At 42.0% G+C, this 25,254-nt stretch overlaps 1 pseudogene; it reads left to right on the plus strand.

Moving 5' to 3' along the window:
* The window catches only part of LOC120053950, a 77,554-nt pseudogene that overhangs the window by 18,908 nt on the left and 33,392 nt on the right, over nucleotides 1-25,254 (plus strand).

Raw genomic sequence — 25,254 nt, forward strand, 5'->3', positions numbered from 1 at the left:
GGCAAATCTCCTCAAAGTTATGTTGAATATAAAACATTTGCATTCTCAGCATTCTCACCCTGCACATTCTCACCCTGCAGCCTGGAAGAAAGCCAAGAGCTAGTGCTTTGGTTGACCAAAACATTGATTGGCCTTTGCACCGACTTCACATGCTATAGGTATAATAAGGATTGCAGTTATGTTGGTGCTGCACTTCTTGCTCCGTTCCACTATACAAACTACAGTACCTCATTATTTTAAGCCACACACAACACTGTCAAATCGTCATCTGGGGTGCTTTGAGTCACTACAGAATGGATGTTGAGTTTATTACTATTTTTGTCAGACACATTGTGTGTCAACTAACAGTGCAGTGAAAAAAGTAGCGGTATCCAAATATACCTATGAAATGTGATCCTAATATACTGATGTGTACAGAGTTCACATAGTCCAGGCTGTTCTACACTGAACAGCAATTTCTAGGATTTTACTGAGTTACAGTTCATAGAAGGAAATCAGTTAATTGAAATGCATTAGGCCCTAATAGATGGATTTCACATGACTAGAATACACACATCTGTTGGTCCCAGATACCTTAAAGAATTAGGGGTGTGGATCAGAAAACCATTCAGTGTCTGGGGTGACCACCATTTGCATCATGCAGTGCGACACATCTCCTTCACATAGAGTTGATCAGGCTGTCGATTTGTGGAATGTTGTTCCACTCCTCTTAAATGGCTGTGCGAAGTTGTTGGAAGAAACAGGAGCACGTATACGTTGATCCAGAGCATCCCAAACTTGCTCAATGGGTGACATTTCTGAGTATGCAGATCATGGACGAACTGGGAAATGTTTCATCATCTAGTAATTGTGTACAGATCCTAGTGACATGGGGCCGTGCATTGTCATGCTGAAGCATGAGGTTATGGCGGCGGATGAATGGTACGACAATGAGCCTCAGGATCTCATCACGGTCTCTCTGTGCATTCAAATTGACATCGATTAAATGCAATTCTGTTTGTTCTGTAGCTTATGCCTGTCTATAACATAACCCCACCACCACCATGGGGCACTCTGTTCACTATGTTGAGATCAGCAAACCGCTCGCCAACACGATGCCAAACATGCAGTCTGCCAGGTACAGTTGAAACCGGGATTCATCCGTGAAGAGCACACTTCTCCAGCGTGACAGTGGCCTTCGAAGGTGAGCAATTGCCCACTGAAGTCGGTTACAGCGGCCATCACAAGATGCACCTGTGTAATGATCATGCTGTTTAATCAGCTTCTTGATATGCCACACCTGTCAGGTGGATGGATTATCTTGGCAAATGATAAATGCTCACAAACAGGGATGTAAACAAATTTGTTGAAAACATTTTGAGAGAAATAAGCTTTTTGTGCGTATGGAAAGTTTCTGGGTTCTTTATTTCAGCGCATGAAACATGGGACCAACACTTTACATGTTGCGTATATATTTTTGTTCAGTGTATCTCCAAGATGTTACAAATGATCTGTGAACAACATTGGGCACCTGCTTTGAGCTGGAAATTATTTTTGAACAATGTCCCTGTCCATAAATTGTGTATGGAGTAGTTTTACAGGATGTATTTTATTCAGCCGCTCGGTCACATGTAATATACTGTAAGTAAATGCTTGTGGCTCATGTCTGATAGCCACACCAGGAAAAAAAAGAAAATGGAAACACTACCTCCTTCAGATGTTTTTTATGTGGACCAATTGCAACTGTCTTAACAAAGAATCATGGTAGTTAAAAATAAAAAATATGTGAGTATAGCGGACTGCTGACTAGGCAAATAATGTATTATCATTGAAATGAATTACCTTCTCCAATTCTGTTTTTTCTTATTTTCTTTTTTACATTATGATCAATCCATTATATTCCATAGTTGGAAAGGAATTGGTGTGAAGTGATTCAGTCATTGTATAGATATTACCATAGTTGGATATTATTGCAGAGTGGAACACTGATAATTCTGACTCACCCTTTTCCCCCAGTGGTTTGTATTTAATTGACCAGTATGGGTTGTCTTTTCCCTCTTTCTCTCTCTGCCTCTCATCTTGAAAATCTCATCTTCACTGTGGCAGGAGGAGCAGCCCACCAACTTCAAATCATTTTTAAGATGTAGGATAACATTGTTTTGTTAGGCTGATATTTTACTTTTTACTTTTCGGTTCACCAAACATCTCTACCATCCTCTATTATTCTATAACTTTTTATTGTAGCATGTTTTGGCCCAATAAATAGCGTGCCTATGTAACAGTATAACTTTAGTACGTCCCCTCGCCCCGACCTCGGGCGCAAACCAGGGACCCTCTGCACACATCAACAACAGTCACCCACGAAGCATCGTTACCCATCGCTCCACAAAGGCCGCGGGCCTTACAGAGCAAGGGTCAACACTACTAATAGGTTTCAGAGCAAGTGACGTAACTGATTGAAACGCTAGTAGCGCGTACCCGCTAACTAGCTAGCCATTTCACATCCGTTACACCTATTATGATGAATAGCTGGCAAACTATTTCCATTAAAACAAATGCAAAAGTAAACTGTAAATGCAGAACATATTAAGGACTTTCAGCTTTTGTCTCCACTTTCTCATGTGCTCAGCTTTACAGCTCTTCCTACACCATCCATTGGGTTATTTAATTCCAATGATGGACTTCTTTTCATAACATCATCACCATTTGCAGTAAATTCATTTAGCACAAGAAACAACTTTAAAGACTCAAGGTTTTAAGCTTCACTACAGATGAGAATATCCGTCATACGCATGTTTAATTAAAAGATATAACTTAAAATCATTAGATCTGCACACACGGGGTCCTATCCAAAAGTATACCTCACATATTGGGTCTTACTGTGCAGGATGCCATGTCTCTCTTTTGCTAAATTCTATTTCGTCTTTCCTCCATAACAAATTTGTCAGCGGCTCATAGCGTCATGTTCAATATCATCAGCTGCTCTATAGATTCCAGCCTGTCGGTTTCCTCTGATAAATAATTACCCCTTGTCCGATGACTGGGAGTGATGGTGTTGGCTGAAGGAGAAGAGGAGGTCATGCCAGAGAACAGGGCCCGTGTCCACAAAGCGTCTCAGAGTAGAATATTGGTCGTATGTGCTGAGAATAGAGACATTTTACTCCTATTCTTATGGGTAAAAATAAAAGCTATGCATGAATAGGGCTGTGGGGATCATGACATTTTGTCAGCCGGTAACTGTCATGCAAATAACTGCCGGTCTCACGGTAATTGACCGTTAATGAACATGTTAGCATCTGCTGGCTTCCATGCATAGCCTACAAGCCACTGAAGCGGACCTTTTGGAACATCTACATTTTAAAAGTCTAATAAATCCATTTAAATTAGCCTACACCATCGCAATAAATCAATATATTTATTTTAGGCAGGTCTAAAGAAACTATTTCGGAACCACAGAATAGCAGAATGATATATTCTGAGTCGTCTATAGAGCAGCTATCTATGCCATATGGCTGTGGGCTACACTAGTTATTTATATTAGAATACAATTGAACAGCTGAATAAAATAGAAAGGATATTTTTCTGAAACGATTTCTAAGGGAGTGAGCGGTTAACAAAGTGATAATTTGAAACAGGGCCTCCTATACACTACCGTTGAAAAGTTTGAGGTCACAAGGTTATAAATAATGATTTATAATTGAAATAATAATTGTGTCCTTCAAACTTTGCTTACGTCAAAGAATCCTACATTTTCGGCAATTACAGCTTTGCAGACCTTTGGGATTCTAGTTGTCAATTTGTTGAGGTAATTTGAAGAGATTTCACCCCGTGCTTCCTGAAGCACCTCCCACAAGTTGGATTGGCTTGATGGGCTCTTCTTATGTACCATACGGTCAAGCTGCTCCAACAACAGCTCAATAGGGTTGCATATTTGGAATTTGACTGCAGTTCTGATTCGTGACTGCCGGTGTGGCAGTAATATAGTCACCGTAACAGCCCTATGCATGAAACCTCTTTAGTCAGAGTTCTACCTAGTCTATAGATATTAAGGAGACCTCCATAAGCTGTCCTAAGTTACCAGCAGGTGTCTTCATAATAGAAAGGGCAGCGTGTCAGTGGTTCCTGCGCCATAGACAGGCAATTGTTATAGAGTTAAAATAATATTGCTATATGATCAACCCATAAATAATCGAGATCAGTGATAGGCAAATTTGATTGGGGTGGGGGCCACAATAAATCTGAACTCCTGATGGGTCTGCATACCCACATCCATACCCACACATGCAGTCAGAGCCGGCCTTCGCCTTTTGGGGGCCCTAATAAAATTTTGTTTAGATTATTTCAGTAACCTACATCATGTTATTCCTTTTGGAGCGCAACATCACGTTGTTAAAAAATATGCCAAAATTTGGCGTGCCTATACGTTGGGCAATTGACAGCATCAAGGGCCTATGTGTTCGGTGATTAATTACATTTCAAACGTTTAATGAAATGTTATTGGCAAGTAACTTTATGCCTACTGTGTCAAAAGCTATTTAGAGTTGTTGAACAGAAGTGAAGACAAGTGTATAACAGTAATATTATTCTTAAAAATCACTTTTGAGAACAACCATTATACTGTATTATTCAGTGAATTACCGGTATGCCTATCACATTATTCAAAAGATCAGAATTTCTTAAGAAAATGTCCGGCAAAAACTACATCACTTTTTACCATTGCAACAGTTTATGTACAGTCACATTCACCATAGTTGTCTGAAGCAGCTGGAGATGCCTCAACGATTGGGTTATTCCCCATAATTTACAACAATGTCAAAGAGCGTCATCACCATCTTTCGTTTGCGGTACCTCAAACTGTTGTGATTACCAGCTGAGAAACTTTTATGAGTTGATTTTTACTCCTGGCTCAGAGTTTGTCTGAGCAGTGTCCTAACATCACCCTAAAACCTACTCTGTACTGGGAGTTATTTTTTTGTCTTAAGGTTTTAACAGGATTCCTAGGATGTTTTCTGAGATGCTTTGTAGATAGGGGCCCAGGGGTTGATGGCACGAGGCAGGTTGGGCTATAGTAAACTTTCAGTAGTCTCCCACCCCTATGGCAGACTGGATGAGCCCCTCCATTCCCTCTAATAAACACTGAGACACCAGTGTAATGTCTTGGAGCAGAGGTGGACGGATGGGAATTATTTCATATCGGTAAACTTTGCATAATCTAAAACCCCAGAAATGTTTAACCTCGATATTTTCACTCTTAGCATTTTGTGTTTTTATGTTTGGTGTAGTCATATTTTTGTCATTCCATGGCTGGGTTGTGTAGTTGGCTTTGTTCAGACCTTCTGGCTCTCAAGTTGTTTTTCTCGCCCAAGAACCACCAGGGTTTTGCTTCGAGCTGTTAACAATGTTTTCTTTTGATAAATGGTGCAATGAAAATCAATTTGATTCGAGTTTTACCAAAGTGAGCGCATATATTTTTCATGTCATCCATTAATATGGCTTTTTCATTACTTTGTATTACTGGGCTTTAATTGAGTCTGCTAGAGATGGTCACATATGTTGTAATCATGCATCCTTCCACATCAGAACCCTAACCCTAAATTCTATTATTCTGTGATGTACAATAACACTTAGTAAACACTTGTGATTCAAACATTGGGAATTTATGTTAAAGATTACTTTATTTAGATATTTTTTATCTGTTTAAATGACCATTCGCCATCACCAGACATTTTTTGCAGGATCTCATTGCGTTAATGTTTCAGTGCTGTGACCCTGATGTTCAAAAACTCAAACGCTGTTATTGTCTCACGCTTTTCATCAAGTTTCTGAGATGTTTTCCACGAGTTTATGACTTCCCTTGCAACAGTTGCAGTCCATAATCTCATGGTTCTCAATTTTCAAATCAAACTGTTTTAAGTACAGTTGCCAAAAGGAACATTCTGTCATCAACTGTATTTGTACACTGGAACAGACCAAGGAAATACATCTAAACAATAATGTTATCTTAACGGTTGTTCAAGAATGCACAAGGTCTTAGTGTTTACACCTGAATAAAAGGATCAGGTGGGAAGTAATATACTCTCAAGAGCCTGGAACATTATACAGCATAATATAGCTAGTATGCTTCCATAAAGCCAATTGTAGACTAGACTATTTCCATATCCCTTGACTTCAGCATCTTTGTTTTATGATAGGGTTGTGGGCATTGATCGAGTTAAATTATGGGTGGAATTCCCAACACTATTTTACGGTCAGCTTGTTTTATATCCTAAAGGAACATCAATCAAGTGGGATTTAACTAGGAAGGGGACAATGCAGAGGTGATGCTGAAGCTGTCCATCAGGCCAGTTTTACTGCTATCTGAAGGATGCTCAACTCACATAAGCCAAATGGCCACACGTGTATAGTCGTCCATCTTATACAGAACTTGTCGAGCTTATGTAGCCCACTTCCACCATGAGAACTCATTAAACAATTGTTTTTAAACTGCTGGTTGGTTGGCATGGTCATATAGCACCAGCTGTGTCCAACACTGGACGAATATTGAGGTATTATGCCTCAACTTTTTGCACGCACTGAGAAGACAGCCCTTTGGGCCATCCTATTAGAGAAGTAATTAGTGCAATATAACGTAGCTGATCACAAGTCACCAAACCTACACCCCTTTTACGTAACATACTTTCCACTTCCAAAATTTGTTCCTCAGCAGTTTTTTTCCCTCCTTACTCAATGAATTGCCTTCAAGATCTTGGCAAAAGACGTTAAGTGTCATAGCCACTAAATGACTTGATCTATCCAAGTCATTAAGTTGAGGTTGGAACAGAAATGTGCAGACTTTCTGCAGACTAAGATGTATTTTAGTGCCCAGCACGCTAAAACGGCCCACTCCTCTGACAGACAGGTTCAGGGGAACAGCCCTGCAGTGTGAGCTCACACACCATTATCTTTGTTCTCTTCTTGGTCTCCCTCACTTTTTTTTGTCATAGAGAGCGTGAGCTAGTGTTGGGCATTATCCAGATTTTCAAACAGTTTCTGTACCATATTTGGGGTATATGGTATTACCGAATATGCACAGAATATGCTATTTAAAAAATATATACTTTTTGTTGTTGTTGCACATAACAATTTAGGCACCAGGGATCTTGATCCAGGAGGGGATTGAATGTCTCTGCTGTAACCAATAAACTTGATCTTGACATCTAGCCACTTAGCTAGCAAGTTATCAAACCAAATCATAGCTGATGACTCCTTGCTGTCCCCAGTCCACCTGGTTGTGCTGCTGCTCCAGTTTCAACTGTTCTGCCTGCAGCTATGAAACACTGACCTGTTCACCGGACGTGCTACCTTGTCCCGGACCTGCTGTTTTCGACTTTCTCTCTCTACCGCACCTGCTGTCTCTAACTCTGAATGATCGGCTATGAAAAGCCAACTGACATCTACTCCTGAGGTGCCGACCTGTTGCACCTTCTACAATCACTGTGATTAATATTATTATTTGACCATGCTGGTCATCTATGAACTTTTGAACATCTTGGCCATGTTCTGTTATAATCTCAACCCAGCACAGCCAGAAGACGACTGGTTACCCCTCATAGCCTGGCTCCTCTCTAGCTTTCTTCCTATGTTCCTGTCTTTCTATGGAGTTTTTCCTAGCCACCGTGCTTCTACATCTGCATTGCTTGCTGTTTGGGGTTTTAGGCTGGGTTTCTGTACACCACTTTGTGACATCGGCTGATGTAAGAAGGGCTTTATAAATGCATTTGTTTGATTGGAGCCCAGATCTGGATATAATTTATTTGACACATCTTAGATTTCTTATAATTATACTTAACTTATAGTTATAAACAGTGGCGTAGCACGCAGCCCCACTGTCCTTGCAAGGTGGGGGTGCTCCATATATACATGAACTCAGCAAAAATAGAAACGTCCCTTTTTCAGGAGCCTGTCTTTCAAAGATAATTCGTAAAAATCCAAATAACTTCACAGAACCTCATTGTAAAGGGTTTAAACACTGTTTCCATGCTTGTTCAATGAACCATAAACAATTAATAAACATGCACATGTGGAACGGTCATTCAGACACTAACAGCTTACAGACGGTAGGCAATTAAGGTCACAGTTATGAAAACTTAGGACACTAAAGAGGCCTTTCTACTGACTCTGAAAAACATCAAAAGAAAGATGCCCAGGGTCCCTGCTCATCTGCGTGAACATGCCTAAGGCATGCTGCAAGGAGGCATGAGGACTACAGATGTGGCCAGGGCAATAAATTGCAATGTCCGTATTGTGAGACGCCCAAGACAGCGCTACAGGGAGACAGGATGGACAGCTGATCGTCCTCGCAGTGGCAGACCATGTGTAACAACACCTGCACAGGATCGGTAAATCCAAACATCACACCTGCGGGACAGGTACAGGATGGCAACAGCTGCCCGAGTTACACCAGGAACGCACAATCTCTCCATCAGTGCGCAGAATGTCCGCAATAGGCTGAGAGAGGCTGGACTGAGAGCTTGTAGGTCTGTTGTAAAGCAGGTCCTCACCAGACATCACCGGCAACAGCATCGCCTATGGGCACAAACCCACCGTCGCTGGACCAGACAGGACTGGAAAAAAGTGCTCTTCACTGACGAGTCATGGTTTTGTCTCACCAGGGGTGATCGTCGGATTCACGTTTATCATCAAAGGAATGAGCGTTACACCGAGGCCTGTACTCTGGAGCGGGATCAATTTGGAGGTGGAGGATCCGTCATGGTCTGGGGCGGTGTGTCACAGCATCATCGGACTGAGCAATCTCAACGCTGTGCGTTACAGGGAAGACATCCTCCTCCCTCATGTGGTACCTTTCCTACAGGCTCATCCTGACATGACCCTCCAGCATGACAATGCCACCAGCCATACTGCTCGTTCTGTGCGTGATTTCCTGCAAGACAGGAATGTCAGTGAATTTTCGCCATGGCCAGCGAAGAGCCTGGATCTCAATCCCATTGAGCACGTCTGGGACCTGTTGGATCGGAGAGTGAGGGCTAGGGCCATCCCCCCCAGAAATGTGACGGGAACTTGCAGGTGCCTTGGTGGAAGATTGGGGTAACATCTCACAGCAAGAACTGGCAAATCTGGTGCATTCCATGAGGAGGAGATGCACTGCAGTACTTAGTATCTGGTGTGGCCACCAGCTGCATTGACTTTTACTTTTGATTTTGACCCCTCCCCCTTTGTTCAGGGGCACATTATTCAATTTCTGTTAGTCACATGTCTGTGGAACTTGTTCAGTTTGTGTCTCAGTTGTTGAATCTTATGTTCTTAACATATTTACACATGTTAAGTTTGCTGAAAATAAATGCATTTGACAGTGAGAGGACGTTTCTTTTTTTGCTGAGTTTACATACACATTTTAATCAATTTCTTTCGGTATTGAAAGTTATACCGTCGAAATACACCGGTATACGGTGTATCGCCCAAGCCTAACGTGAGCCCTTAACGTTTTAGCACTGTATTATGTTAGCAGCCCTTAAAATGTATTTCCATAAGATGAAATTAACCATGTCCACAACTCAGCTCAATTTATCCATGCATCCCTCTCCCTCTATCTCTCTATAGCTATGGGAGCTATCCTCAGGGGAGATGCTCCTGTCTGTTCTCTTTGACGTGGGCATCATGTCAGTGACCCTTGACCCCTGCGAGTACTACCTCTTCTGTGGCGGCAGCGACGGCGGTATATTCCACGTGTCCCTCTGCAGCCAGGTAAGCTATCTTTTTTTCTGTCTTCCCCACCTTAGCCTTTCACAGTTTACCCCTGAGCTTTCCTTGGGTTAACGTCTCAACGGCTTTAATTCACAAACTGTGGGTCTACCTTAACCGAGCATCCATCAAGCGCAACCTTGCCCACTCGAACATGGGTTTTTTGTTTCATAACGTCAAGGTTTCATCAGTGGCCTTCCTGTACATTATAAACAGGTTGCCCTACCATAAATAACCAACCCGTTGTGGATAGTGCCCATGGAGAGCAGTGTCTGGACAGGGGCGAGCTCAGACGTGTGACAGTAAATTGGAAAACAGATATACAGCGGGTACATTAGGCCACAGTCTGGCGACGCACCAAGAGAAAGTGACGTAGCTAAGAGACTTTGAACTGGCGTATCCATCTCTAAAATGGAGTTTGCATGTCATAACTTTATCTCCTGGTGTATTCAGTACATATTGACCGCTGATATTTTTTATTTCAGTCTGACGTCACAACTAGGGCTAGGCAATATGGCCAAAATATAATATCACGTTATTTAAAAATAATAATAATAATTGGATGGTTTGGCGGTATTTTATATTTTTTAATAATAAAAGTTTGCTTTATGAGTAGTGCGTGACCCTAGGGTGGCAACACATACAGTGCATTCGGGAAAGTATTCAGAGCCCTTGACTTTTTGTCTTTTTGAGTTTTGACTTATTCTAAAATTGATTAAATCATTTTTTCCCCCCTTATTAATCTACACACAATACCCCATAATAAAATAAAAAATAAAAAAAGTGAATTTATTTAATAAAAAAAATTGAAATATCACATTTACTCAAGTATTCAGACCCTTTACTCAGTACTTTGTTGAAGCATCTTTGGCAGCGATTACAGTCTTGAGTCTTCTTGGGTATGACGCTACAAGCTTGGCACACCTGTGTTTGGGGAGGGGTTTCTCCCATTCTTCTCTGCAGATCCTCTCAAGCTCTGTCAGGTTGGATGGGGAGTGTCACTGCACAACTATTTTCAGGTCTCTCCAGAGATGTAAGACCGTGTTCAAGTCCGGGCTATGGCTGGGCCACTCTAGGACATTGATACTTGTCCCGAAGCCACTCCTGTCTTGTCTTGACTGTGTGCTTAGGGTCGTTGTCCTGTTGGAAGGTGAACCTTCGCCCAAATCCTGAGCATTCTGGAGCAGGTTTTCATCAAGAATCTTTCTGTACTTTGCTCTGTTCATCTTTCCCTCGATCCTGACTAGTCTCCCAGTCCCTGACGCTGAAAAACATCCCCACAGCATGATGCTTTACCATGCTTCATGGTGGCAGAATCATGGTGCCATGCTTCCTCAAGATGTGAATGCCAAAGAGTTCAGTTTTGGTTTCATCAGACCAGATAATCTTGTTTCTGATGGTCTGAGAGTCCTTTAGGTGCCTTTTGTCAAACTCCAAGCGGGCTCTCATGTGCCTTGTACTGAGGAGTGGTTTCCGTCTGGCCATTCTACCATAAAGGCCTAATTGGTGGAGTGCTGCAGAGATGGTTGTCATTCTGGAAGGTTCTCCCATCTCCACAGAGGAACTCTGGAGCTTTGTCAGAGTGACCAACGGGTTGATTGCTCAGTTTGGCCGGGCGGCCAGCTCTAAGAAAAGTCTTGGTGGTTCAAAACTTCTTCCATTTAAGAATGATGGAGGCCATTGTGTTCTTGGGGACCTTCAATGCTGCAGACATTTTTTGGTACCCTTCCCCAGATCTGTGCCACGACACAATCCTGAGCTCTATGGACAATTCGGTCGACTTCATGGCTTGTTTTTTGCTCGGACATTCACTGTCGACTGTGGGACCTTTATATAGAAAGGTGTGTGCCTTTCCAAATCATATCCAATCAATGAATTTACCACAGGATCAGGATCATCAATGGAAACAGGATGCACCTGAGAGTAATTTCAATTCTCATAGCAAAGGGTCTGAATACTTATGTAAATAAGGTATTTCTGTTTTTTTAAATTAATTTGCACATTCTAAATGATTGCAATGGGTATTCATCCATGGATTGTTTTATACTGTTCAAAACAACAACAAAAAAATTCTGCATTTTCATAAATGTATGCATTTCCTGTGTTAATTTGAGATCATTTCCACACTGCCACGTAGGGCTGCACAAAATGGGCAAACAATCTAGGCCTTATTTTTAACCAAATGTTGCAATTGCGATTTGACTTGAGATTTAGAGAAAAACACTTGAGTGAACTGTTGGAATCGTGGAAATAGAATGATTATTCTAATTATATAGTTAGAATATAACAGTGGGCACTTTGAATACAGTGTTTGACATGACAACAAATGAAAATGCCAGGGAGGAGTTATTGTGACCATATAGGATCAAATCAAATTTATTTATATAGCCCTTCTTACATCAGCTGATATCTCAAAATGCTGTACAGAAACCCAGCCTAAAACCCCAAACAGCAAGCAATGCAGGTGTAGAAGCACGGTGGCTAGGAAAAACTCCCTAGAAAGGCCAAAACCTAGGAAGAAACCTAGAGAGGAACCAGGCTATGAGGGGTGGCCAGTCCTCTTCTGGCTGTGCCGGGTGGAGATTATAACAGAACATGGCCAAGATGTTCAAATGTTCATAAATGACCAGCATGGTCAAATAATAATAATCACAGTAGTTGTCGAGGGTGCAGCAAGTCAGCACCTCAGGAGTAAATGTCAGTTGGCTTTTCATAGCCGATCATTAAGAGTATCTCTACCGCTCCTGCTGTCTCTAGAGAGTTGAAAACAGCAGGTCTGGGACAGGTAGCACGTCCGGTGAACAGGTCAGGGTTCCATAGCCGCAGGCAGAACAGTTGAAACTGGAGCAGCAGCATGACCAGGTGGACTGGGGACAGCAAGGAGTCATCATGCCAGGTAGTCCTGAGGCATGGTCCTAGGGCTCAGGTCCTCCGAGAGAGAGAAAGAATTAGAGAGAGCATACTTAAATTCACACAGGACACCGGATAAGACAGGAGAAGTACTCCAGATATAACAGACTGACCCTAGCCCCCCGACACAAACTACTGCAGCATAAATACTGGAGGCTGAGACAGGAGGGGTCAGGAGACACTGTGGCCCCATCCGATGATACCCCCGGGCAGGGCCAAACAGGAAGGATATAACCCCACCCACTTTGCCAAAGCACAGCCCCCACACCACTAGAGGGATATCTTCAACCACCAACTTACCATCCTGAGACAAGGCTGAGTATAGCCCACAGAGATCTCCACCACGGCACAACCCAAGGGGGGGGCGCCAACCCAGACAGGAAGATCACGTCAGTGACTCAACCCACTCAAGTGACGCACCCCTCCTAGGGACGGCATGAAAGAGCACCAGTAAGCCAGTAACTCAGCCCCTGTAATAGGGTTAGAGAGGGGAACCGGCCAGGCAGAGACAGCAAGGGCGGTTCGTTTCCTTTCCGTTCCAGAGCCTTTCCGTTCACCTTCACACTCCTGGGCCAGACTACACTCAATCATATGACCCACTGAAGAGATGAGTCTTCAGTAAAGACTTAAAGGTTGAGACCGAGTCTGCGTCTCTCACATGGGTAGGCAGACCATTCCATAAAAATGGAGCTCTATAGGAGAAAGCCTTGCCTCCAGCTGTTTGCTTAGAAATTCTAGGGACAATTAGGAGGCCTGCGTCTTGTGACCGTAGCGTACGTGTAGGTATGTACGACAGGACCAAATCAGAAAGATAGGTAGGAGCAAGCCCATGTAATGCTTTGTAGGTTAGCAGTAAAACCTTTAAATCAGCCCTTGCCTTAACAGGAAGCCAGTGTAGGGAGGCTAACACTGGAGTAATATGATCAAATTTTTTGGTTCTAGTCAGGATTCTAGCAGCCGTATATCTGAAGTTTATTTTGTGCTTTATCCAGGTAGCCGGAAAGTATAGCATTGCAGTAGTCTAACCTAGAAGTAACAAAAGCATGGATACATTTTTCTGCATCATTTTTGGACAAAGTTTCAGATTTTTGCAATGTTACGTAGATGGAAAAAAGCTGTCCTTGAAACAGTCTTGATATGTTCATCAAAAGAGACATCAGGGTCCAGAGTAACGCCGAGGTCCTTCACAGTTTTATTTGAGACGACAACCATCAAGATTAATTGTCAGATGCAACAGAAGATCTCTTTGTTTCTTGGGACCTAGAACAAGCATCTCTGTTTTGTCCGAGTTTAAAAGTAGAACGTTTGCAGCCAACCACTTCCTTATGTCTGAAACACAGGCTTCTAGCGAGGGCCATTTTGGGGCTTCACCATGTTTCATTGAAATGTACAGCTGTGTGTCATCCGCATAGCAGTGATAGTTAACATTATATTTTCGAATGACATCCCCAAGAGGTAAAATATATAGTGAAAACAATAGTGGTCCTAAAACGGAACCTTGAGGAACACCGAAATGTACAGTTGATTTGTCAGAGGACAAACCATTCACAGAGACAACCTGATATCTTTCCGACAGATAAGATCTAAACCAGGCCAGAACTTGTCCGTGTAGACCAATTTGGGTTTCCAATCTCTCCAAAAGAATGTGGTGATTGATGGTATCAAAGGCAGCACTAAGGTCTAGGAGCACGAGGACAGATGCAGAGCCTCGGTCTGACGCCATTAAAAGGATCCATAGTGTTTATGTGTTTCCTAGGGGACCCTATAATCTTTGGCTTCATTGAATGCTTTCTCTTAGCAACTTCATGTAGCTAACATATTCTTGCTTTGCGTATTCCTCTTTGATTTAGAAGATACTGTTGCATAAAACACATGCAGATTTAGGTCTACACCATCACTGGTATTATCAGGCTGTATAGCTAATTGAGTTTGCTCTGACTTTATTATCTAGCTAGCGATTAGCATTAGCGGCTAACAAGATTTAGGCCCAACTTGCTAATAAAGGACAAACTAGCTGTTTGCAGATGTAAGAAACACAAACCAATAGTGTAGTTATATTAAGAAGCAAAGTGCAAACAGCATCGTTGTCATCAACATTGTTGCAGACTGAAGTGTCTCGTGGTCGAAGGAACAACAAATGCGCTCCTTGAGTGACGGGGCGGGGCTAAGTCTGTGTGGAAAGCAACATGCAGGAAGAGAGCGCGGCGAGGGAGAACTCAAGAAGGGAAGTAAACTATAAAATGGACGTTGCAAACTGCGTATCACATTTAACAAACCAAACATTCAACTACCATTATAGAAGGTAAAGTAAAAACCCAAACCGGTCCGTGCATCAGTTCCGGCCTATCGTAAAATACGGTATACCGCCCAGCCCAGGTCACAACTAGTATCTTTGAAGACTGCAGATGAATAGAGTCAAATAAGCACATTTATTTCCAGCACATGAAAATCACTTTCCATATACTGTCATCAAACCCGTTACCTAATTTATTAATTATTTTAATGAAAACTTTATTTAATTTTCACAGGTGAAGGCACACATCAGGACACTTTTTCCATGTACACACAACTGACAAACAAAATAAATAAATTCAGAACATTACAAATAAAATAATCCCCCTCCACGTGTCAGTTGCCTTATAATACAACTTTGACTCAATTCCCTATGAGTTAGCCCTGTACATTTCTAGTGACGCACAAAAATACAGTAAACTTCGTAAGAGGTGTCCCTCTGATCAGCTGACAGCACCTTGATGTGTCTCCTCAGTGCCGGCATGGAACAGAGCTGCTAAAGTTTGTTAGTGAAGAGGGGAATGGGATTGATGTTTGGACTGGCCCACATCTCTCTGGTGCACAGGGGAGGTCAAGGCAGGTTATGCTTGCACAAAGCTTCATCTGGTGGGAGATCGGTAGGGCATTTCCAGAACACTACTCTGCAGCATCCCTATAGTATCTTTACTTGGGCTCACCCTGGGTTTTCCAACTTACAGTAAGCCACTGAGAAAGACTTCTTCAGTTGAAAGGGAAAATATAAATAAAATGTTAATCTACCACTATTTGTAATTCTGCACATGTAGTGGGGATTCTCTAAAAGCACTCGACTGTTGATTTTCCATTAACTTTCTAAGCATTGCACCATCCTTGTATGGGTGAATCCCCACTGTTGGCCTGAAAGGTGGAGAGGTTGTAGAAAACGGGAAAGGGGGGGTCACTGGCATGACCAGTGTGTTTGGGTTGTAAATAATCGGGGTCTTTCACAGGGACTGTTGTCTGATCCCATGCCTCTTGAGGGACTTATTTTCTCCCTGTGTGGCTCCTGGTTGCTGTACATTCCCATGAGACTAGTCAAGTGTAGTGGAGGCTCCTCAGAGGGGAAGGGGAGGACCATCCTCTTCAGGGAATTTCAGAAAAATGTAAATAGTGAAACATTAAAAGTTATCCTTTTTAGATACAACTATACTAAATATAGTCACGTCATCAAATAACTGATCAAAACACACTGTTTTGCAATGGTCTACATTAGCCTCAACAGCACTCTCTAGGGTAGCACCATGGTGTAGCCGGAGGACAGCTATTTTCCGTCCTCCTCTGGGTTCATTGACTCCAATACAAAACTTAGGAGGCTCATGCTTATCAGCCCCTTCCTTAGACTCACAAAGTAATTATGACAGGTTTGAGGACGTCCTCCAGAAGTCAACAGAGCTCTTGCAGTTTGAACTAACATCTTGTCTACCCAATCAATGGATCAGAGAATGAATCTAGTATTGAAAGTTTAAGCTACATCTAGCTAGCACTGCAGTGCATAAAGTGTGGTGATTAGTTGACTCAGAGAGAAGGACAATATTTGAACAGTTTTGAACAAATTATTTTCTTCAAAAATTGACGGTTTATTAACGCGTAAGTTCTAGTTTGTTGACTATAACGTTAATATGGTGGCAATGATGTAGGCTGTGTAGCGGTTAGTGGTTATGGTGTGAAGGTTTGGCTTGAGGAGGTTTTTGTACCTTGTCACAGACCTCTGTTGTGTTGTGCACTGAAGTCCACAAGCGAAGGGAAAAGGTGAGAGGAGGAGAGCGCGTAAATGTGAGAAGGAATTATACAACGAGCAAACTGATGATGCTGTATGTGGCTACTATGAAAGTAAACTGTGTGTGCAGGTGATTCTTTCTGACAATTCTGTTGCAAAACATTTCTTAAACAAAAGCAGAGGAAATGAAACCGGGAGGGACCTACCTGAATTTGTCCAATAGAAACTCTATTTGTTTTGTGTGATTACACTCCAGATCAGCTAGATGCAGGCAAAGGTGTTCAAGGCGGTATTGAATGTGTTACTGTCTGTTACCTTGATTACGCCAATTTGTCTCTCGACCTGTGCACCTATGTAATAAACATTCATTTGCAGGCTAGGTTGTAGCAACCTCATGATGGATATAGGGCAAATTCTAGTAACATGTAGTAGCCTAAACCTGTCTGTTACATTGCGACGGGTTAATGGAATATGAATGACCCTCATCCAATATGCTGTAATAGAAATAATGCGATGCTCATTAAAAAAAAAAATGGTCCCCCCTAATCTTGAACGGCACCAACTGCCACTGGTCAAGTGGGATCCTTTCTGACAGCTTCTCTTCAAGGAGAAAGGAGACCTGTCATGGTTCAGAGTCACAGCCCCCCCGGTTTAGTGCATCTAGACTTACTGTAACATGCTAACCAGGATCTTTGTTCCACAGCTTTGACAGATCATTTAACACAAGATGGACTTTTGTATTAGGCATGATTTATGGTTTATTTGCAGGATGGGCTTCTTTTGTGCCCCAGGAAGTCACATTTCCGTGCATAACAATGTGTGTTTGTCAAGCTGCACCGAATTAATCCAAATTGAGTATGTAACCGACACAACCAACTGGATCAGAGAAGACGTCAATGGATGTTGTTTAGTTTGAGGTTCAAGCTTTGTCCTCTCTTCTCCGTTCTACTTGTCATGAGTTTCACGTCAGGTCAAACTTGCAGAAAAGACTCAATTAAACATGACAGAAATTAATGGGAACATTTTTGCAGAAGAAAGGATCCCCCTCCCCTCATTAGAATATCCCATTTCTATTTAAAACCTGATTTTCCCTCATTCTGGCTCTTGCAGTCGTACAAAACTGGGAGTGAGTCACTCCTTGTGCAGGCGGGTTGCCCGTAGGCATCACCCCCCCATTATAGACACTTCCTGTCTCCTTTCTCTTCCTCTCACAGTCCTGCAGGAAGGTCAGACCGAGTGCCTCCAAATCTGTGCTTCAATGACCGAGTCTCACTGCTCCATGTATCGATAATTAAAACTCGCACATTTCAGTTTTTCAAACTCCTTACTCGTCATCTGTAATTGTGTACACCCCCCCCCCCCCCCCCCCCAAATCCACGACGCTGGAAATGTTGTGGGTGGCACTTGGATGTATGGCCAAACAAACAATATCCCAGAAGCATCAGGTTTGAGTGGAGAAAAGCCCTCTTCTGTGAAAGAGTGATACAGATACACGCCCCCCTCTACCACTGACTCATGGTTATTGTTCCAGTCCTCTCACAGGTTATTAATACAAACAACAAGTTAATGTTAGTCAGTCAGTCTGACAGGGAGCATGTCAATATTCACAGAAACGGTCATATAGATCTAGACTGCTCCTTTAGTTTTTGTTAGAATTTTTTTTATCTACGGTGCAGATTACTTCGTCTAATATTCTGCTATTGGTCAGGGGACTACATCGCTTATGTTATTTTAATTATTTTACATAAGTATAGCAATAATTGCTTTTAATGTTGTAGTGGAATGACTTGACCTCAGGAAGAATGGCTTAAAGTCATGAAATTGTCATTGATATGACAAGATTTCTGAGACGGCATATAATTTCATTTATTCATATTGAAGTATGTTTCATGTATGCTAAAAAGACCTGTTGCAAGCTGTAATTATTGAGATAGAACATTTCCCTGGTCAAGATCCTGTTTGGATACAAGAGTTGCTCGACTTATCTTATTAATGCCTACCGACCCCTTTACTTTGGTCCTGTATCTCTAATCATATCTTATTTGTGTGCTAACGTTCCTCAGATCTTTATTGCTTGCCTTTAAAGGCCCAGTGCAGCCAAAATTAAGTTTTCACTGTGTTTTGTATCATATTGTACGACAGATAATGAAAAATAACATTGTGAAAGTTTGAAAAAAATGTATCAGTGTTATTTCCTGATAGTTGCTGGTTGAAAATACAATGTACACAGGACCTTCTAATCATCCTGTTTGCATGGGAAGGAGTTTCGGCTTGCCTGGTAACCAATTTACTGCATGGTGATGTCAATAGACCAGGGGTGTCAAACTCATTCCACGGAGGGCCTAGTGTCTGCAGGTTTTTGTTTTTTCCTTTCAATAAAGCCCTAGACAACCAGGTGTGGGGAGTTCCTAACTAATTAGTGATGTTAATTCATCAATCAAGTACAAGGGAGGAGCGAAAACCCGCAGACACTCGGCCCCCCGTGGAATGAGTTTGACACCAGTGCAATAGACCAATAACAAAGAGTTCCAAACCTCTCTGCCAATAACAGCTAGTTTTAAGTTCACCCCTCGCCACGCAGACCACTCCCAGACAGTCTTAGCAAAATTCTTCCTTGAGAAACTAAAAAGCAATTTTTGTCAATTTTTATGGAAAACTATCACAGTAGGGTACTTAATTGTTACCCGGAAATGATTTGATATTGATATAAAAACGTCTGCATTGGGCCTTTAAAGATTTTGAAAGCCAAGCCGCTACCCCATTGACTCGCACACCTTGGACTTCCAACCAGTCTTTAGAAGCTTAGTTATTTAGGAATGCTGCATCTTAAAGATCAATTGGATAATTAAGATAATTGGAGAGAGAAGAAAGCTTTTATAGCCCCGCTCTGCATTAAATCAATTACATTAACTCTGCATTGTTGCTTTCTATGGTTAAAGTTAAGTCTATAGATGCTAGTGAGTGAAATCACAGCTTTTTACTGCTCCACCATTTCCTCTTCCCTCTGGCTTCCCCCTAGCTCTTAAATTATAATGATCTACCTCATTATGCCGCATTCTTTGTCATTCATTCTAAAGAAATTGCAGATCATCTGTATCTCATTCTTTCCTTGTTTGGATTGAGAATGGATATTGTGGTTTAATCCTCTAAATTGATGAGTTTGTACATCAATCAATCAATCAAGTTTATTTTATATAGCCCTTCGTACATCAGCTAATATCTCGAAGTGCTGTACAGAAACCCAGCCTAAAACCCCAAACAGCTAGCAATGCAGGTGTAGAAGCACGTCTTACATCTTTGATAAAGACATCTCTTCCCTCTTTCTGGTTAACATTGCTTGACACTCTGAATGACTGCTTGTCTTGAAAGTGAGCGTTATTACTTTGGGCCAACTGGATTCCATCACAAATGTTTGATATTTTTCATTTTTTATGTATTCATTTTTACATAATTTGTCTGAATCCATTAGGGTTGTTGCATATCTGAACATATTGTGGTTTATTTTTAACAAAGAGTGGGATCACTTTGTATTAAAACTACCTGTATACTGTATTTGGACAATGCACTAACCCCATAAATTAACCATAATTTCCCTACAGCAGCAACCACATCTCCTGATACAGCTTAAAATGTTATTCTGAATATAATATTGAAACTGCCACCTCTACAGTCAGCATCCAAAAGGCATTAACGCTTCACCAGCACGTCTTTTCCTGCTCCCCTAATTGTGCTGTTTACCCGATTTGGAGAGGGTTATTCATTTCCTAGACAGCTTAACTGTGAATGTGCCTTTGGATCATTGTTTAATAATGGGGATTTCATACCCTAGCTGGGCAGAAGTTCTTATGCATTCTGAGTGAGAGCTGAGTTCGTTGTGCGGTTTACTTCCCCCCTTGTTCAGCAGGAGATGAGACAGTGAGGCCAGAATTGTCACATTTGGATAAATAGGCCTAGTGACAGACAGACAGGCTGAGAATTCTCTTCCCCACTGTGAGCCAGCAGCAACCAGCTGTTTCCTTTTCCTGCAGTGTGAAGGTTTTGAAATGTAATCCTGACAAGACTTTTTTGCCATAGAAAATACATAATTTTCTTGCTAAATGGTTCCGGACATCCCTCATGGATTTAAGCACTTGATTTTAACATTTTAACAGGCTAATGTCACAATTTTGTATTTATTTCATCCTTCATCGGTGGTGGATTAGACTAATTACTGTATTTTTCATTCCACTTCCAACATTTGAGTTAATGGAGTGGTGTGAAATGATACACGATGCTTCCCTCCCACTCAAACCTTCCCTTAATGATTTGAATTTCAGTGTTCTGGCCAGAGTATCAAGCCCAGGCCAGGCTTCTACACAGACAAAATTATTAACTATTAACCAAATCCCTTTCAAGTCCACTTGTCATGTTTAATTGAGTGCCCTCAAAATAGGCAGTATAGAAGTGATGTAATGATTAGAGTTGGTCATAGTCAAGTCCAGCGGTGTCCAGTCCTCCCTTCCTTGCTGCATGTCTGATGCAAACGCATCCCTAATTAAAGCAATTAAGTCAATCCATCAAACCATTAAGAGGCTGGACAGGGCCACAAATTCCCTGCCAACTTAATAGAGGAGAGGGGGGAACATGTTAGTGAGTGTACCTGAGACGCAAGCTAATTAGCTCTGGGAATGAAAAACAACTATCAGAAGTTTGATGTTTGCTGATGAACTTCTGTTGACTTCTTTCTTCTGATCTGCAGAGCCTAAGTCGGGATAAGACATTCCAGTCGGACAACGAGGGTAACCAGGTTTTCAAAGGACACAGGTGGGCTGCCTTCAAGGGCTCTTCTATTTAATATATGCCATTTAGCAGACACTTTTTTCCAAAGCGAACTTAGTCATGCGGCATACATTTTACATATGGGTGGTCCTGGGAATCGAAGGCACTATCCTGGCATTGTAGTGTAGTAATATTTGATATGTGTATATGTTTGATATACAGTATATTATATATACATCACATGCGACTCGTAATAAGACAAGCATTTTAATAGGCAAATTGTTATATGACTCCATAAAGATCATTTCAATTTACAAGCAAGGATTAGGCAATGAGTTGACGTTGACTAGCAAGAATTGGTCTGAGAATTGTATTTATCAAAGGCAGATATTTCATTAACATTGTACAATGAATGGATTCACATACAAAGCATGAAGCTTAAGTTACAAACCATTACAAAGCATACTTCTTGGCATATACAGTGCATTCGGAAAGTATTCAGACCCCTTGACTTTTTCCATATTTTGTTACATTACAGCCTTATTCTAAAATAGATTAATTATTTTTCCTCGTCAATCTACACGCAATACCCCATAACGAAGAAGTGAAAATAAGTTTTTAGAAATGTTTGCAAATGTATTAAAAATAATCGGATACCTTATTTATATAAGTATTCCGACCCTTTGCTATGAGACTCGAAATTGAGCTCAGGTGCTTCCTGTTTCCATTGATCATCCTTGGGATTTTTCTACAACTTGATTGGATTCCACCTGTGGTAAATTAAATTGATTGGACATGATTTTGAAAGGCACACACGCCTATATAAGGTCCCACAGTTGACAGTGCATGTCAGAGCAAAAACCAAGCCATGAGGTTGAAGGAATTGTCCGTAGAGCGCCGAGACAGGATTGTGTCGAGGTACAGATCTGGGGAAGGGTACCAAAAATGTCTGCAGCATTGAAGGTCCCCAAGAACACAGTGGCCTCCATCATTCTTAAATGGAAGAAGTTTTGAACCACCAAGACTCTTCCTAGAGCTGGCCGCCCGGCCAAACTGAGCAATCGGGGGAGAGGTTCCTTGCTTAGGGAGTGACCAATAACCCGATGGTCACTCTGACAGAGCTCCGTAGTTCCTCTGTGGAGATGGGAGAACCTTCCAGAAGGACAACCGTCTCTGCAGCACTCCACCAATCAGGCCTTTATGGTAGAGAGGCCAGACAGAAGCCTCTCTTCAGTAAAAGGCACATGACAGCCGCTTGGAGTTTCCCAAAAGGCACCTAAAGGACTCTCAGACCATGAGAAACAAGATTCTCTGGTCTGATTGAACTCTTTTGCCTGAAAGCCAAGTGTCATGTCTGGAGGAAACCTGGCACCATCCAGGTGGCAGCATCATGCTGTGGGGATTTTTTTTACCGGCAAGGGCTGGGAGACTCAGAGGGGAAAGATGAACTGAGCAAACTACAGAGAGATTTTTGATGAAAACCTACTCCAGAGCGCTCAGGACCTCAGACTGTGGCGAAGGTTCACCTTCCAGCAGGACAACGTCTCTAAGCACACAGCCAATACAACGCAGAAGTGGTTTCGGGACAAGTCTCTGAATGTCCTTGAATGGCCCAGCCAGAGTCTGGACTTGAACCGGATCGAACTACTGGAGAGATCTGAAAATAGCTGTGCAGCGATGCTCCCCATCCAACCTGACAGAGCTTGAGAGGATCTGCAGAGAAGAAGTTAAAGCTGTCATCAAGGCAAAGGGTGGCTAACCATGACTGCATGGCCATGCACGCCTCCAACTTGATCATCAAGTTTGCAGACGACACAAAAGTTGTAGGCTTGATCACCAACAACGACTAGACAGCCAATAGGGAGGAGGTGAGGGCACTCGGAGTGTGGTGTCAGGAAAACAACCTCTCACTAAAATTCAACAAAACAAAGGAGATGATCATGGACTTCAGGAAACAGCAGAGGGAGCACCCCCCTATCCACATCGACGGGACAGCAGTGGAGAAGGTGGAAAGGTTTAAGTTCCTCGGCATACACATCACGGACAAACTGAAATGGTCCACCCACACAGACAGTGTGGTAAAGAAGGCGCAACAGCGCCTCTTCAACCTCAGGAGGCTGAAGAAATTTAACAGATGCACAATAGAGAGCATCCTGTCGGGCTGTATCACTGCCTGGTTCGGCAACTGCACCGCCCACAACCGCACGGCTCTCCAGAGGGTGGTGCGGTCTGCCCAACGCATCACCGGGGGCAAACTACCTGCCCTCCAAGACACCTACAGCACCCGATGTCACAGGAAGGCCAAAAAGATAATCAAGGACAACAACCCCCGAGCCACTGCCTGTTCACACCGCTACCATCCAGAAGGCGAGGTCAGTACAGTTGCGTCAAAGCTGGGACCAAGAGACTGAAAAATAGCTTCTATCAAGGCCATCAGACTGTTAAACAGCCATCACTAACACAGAGAGGCTGCTGCCTACATACAGACTTGAAATCATTAGACACTCTAACAAATGGATCACTAGTCACTTTATTAATGCCACTTTAATAATGATGTAATAAATCATGTTTCTTAAATTACTCATCCCGTATGTATATACTGTATTTTATACCATCTTTTGCATCTCGTCTATGCCGGTCGGTCATGGCCCATCCATATATTTATATGTACATATTCTTATTTCATCCCTTTACTTAGATTTGTGTGTGTTAGGTAGTTGTTGTGGAATTGTTAGATGACTTGTTAGATATTGCTGCACTGTCAGAACTAGAAGCACAAGCATTTCGCTACATTCGCAATAACATCTGCTAACCATGTGTATGTGACCAATAACATTTTATTTGACTTTGAAGAATCGCAAATATATAATATATTTTGATTTGTTTAACAGTTATTTTTTGTTACTACATGATTCCATATGTGTTATTTCATAGTTGGTGTCTTCCCTATTATTCTTCAATGTAGAAAATAGTAAAAAATAAAATAAAAAATACTGCAATGAGTAGGTGTGTCCAGACTTTTGACTGGTACTATATTTGTTCAGATCCTTTACTCAGTACTTTGTTGAAGTACCTTTGTCAGCGATTACAGCCTTGGGTCTTCTTGGGTATGATGCTACAAGCTTGACATCTGGATTTGGGGGGTTTCTTCCATTCTTCTCTGCAGATCCTCTCAAGCTCTGTCAGGTTGGATGGGGAGCATTGCTGCACAGCTATTTTCAGGTCTCTCCAGAGATGCTCGATCGGGTTCAAGTCCGGGCTATGGCTGGGCCACTCAAGAACATTGAGGCTTGTCGCTTTGTCTTTATGGGATATTGTGTGTAGATTGATGAGGGGGAAAAAATCTGTAATACATTTTATAATAAGTCTGTAATGTAACAAAATATTAAAGGGTCTAAATACTTTCTGAATGCACTGTAACCGTCAAACCCGTTTTTAAATAGGCCTATACTACAACCATTTTAAGGAAACAAATATTTATTTACTTTTGTTTTCATGTAGATGAACTTTACCTTTTAGTGGGAGTGTTTACTAATGATTATAAGCAATTGTTTTGCTAACTTAATCTGTCTATTAAACATTCTACATCTCCTCTTTCCAACTGTCCGTTCTTTTATACAATGCCCGTTTTCATTGCTTGCTACTTGCTACTACTGGTATAATTTCACACAGAATATTTTCTTAATCTTTAGACTAATCAACATTGATGAGACCCAGTCCTGGCCCATATGCTGCCCTAGGCGAGGGAAAACAAAAAGGCTGCCCTTCTATCCCTGCAGAATAGTAGCCTAGGCTATAGCCTACAGTGTCAGCCACAATGCACTTTTATGAATGCCCATGTG

This window comes from Salvelinus namaycush, chromosome 9, assembly GCF_016432855.1.
Source record: "Salvelinus namaycush isolate Seneca chromosome 9, SaNama_1.0, whole genome shotgun sequence".
Classification (NCBI taxonomy): domain Eukaryota; kingdom Metazoa; phylum Chordata; class Actinopteri; order Salmoniformes; family Salmonidae; genus Salvelinus; species Salvelinus namaycush.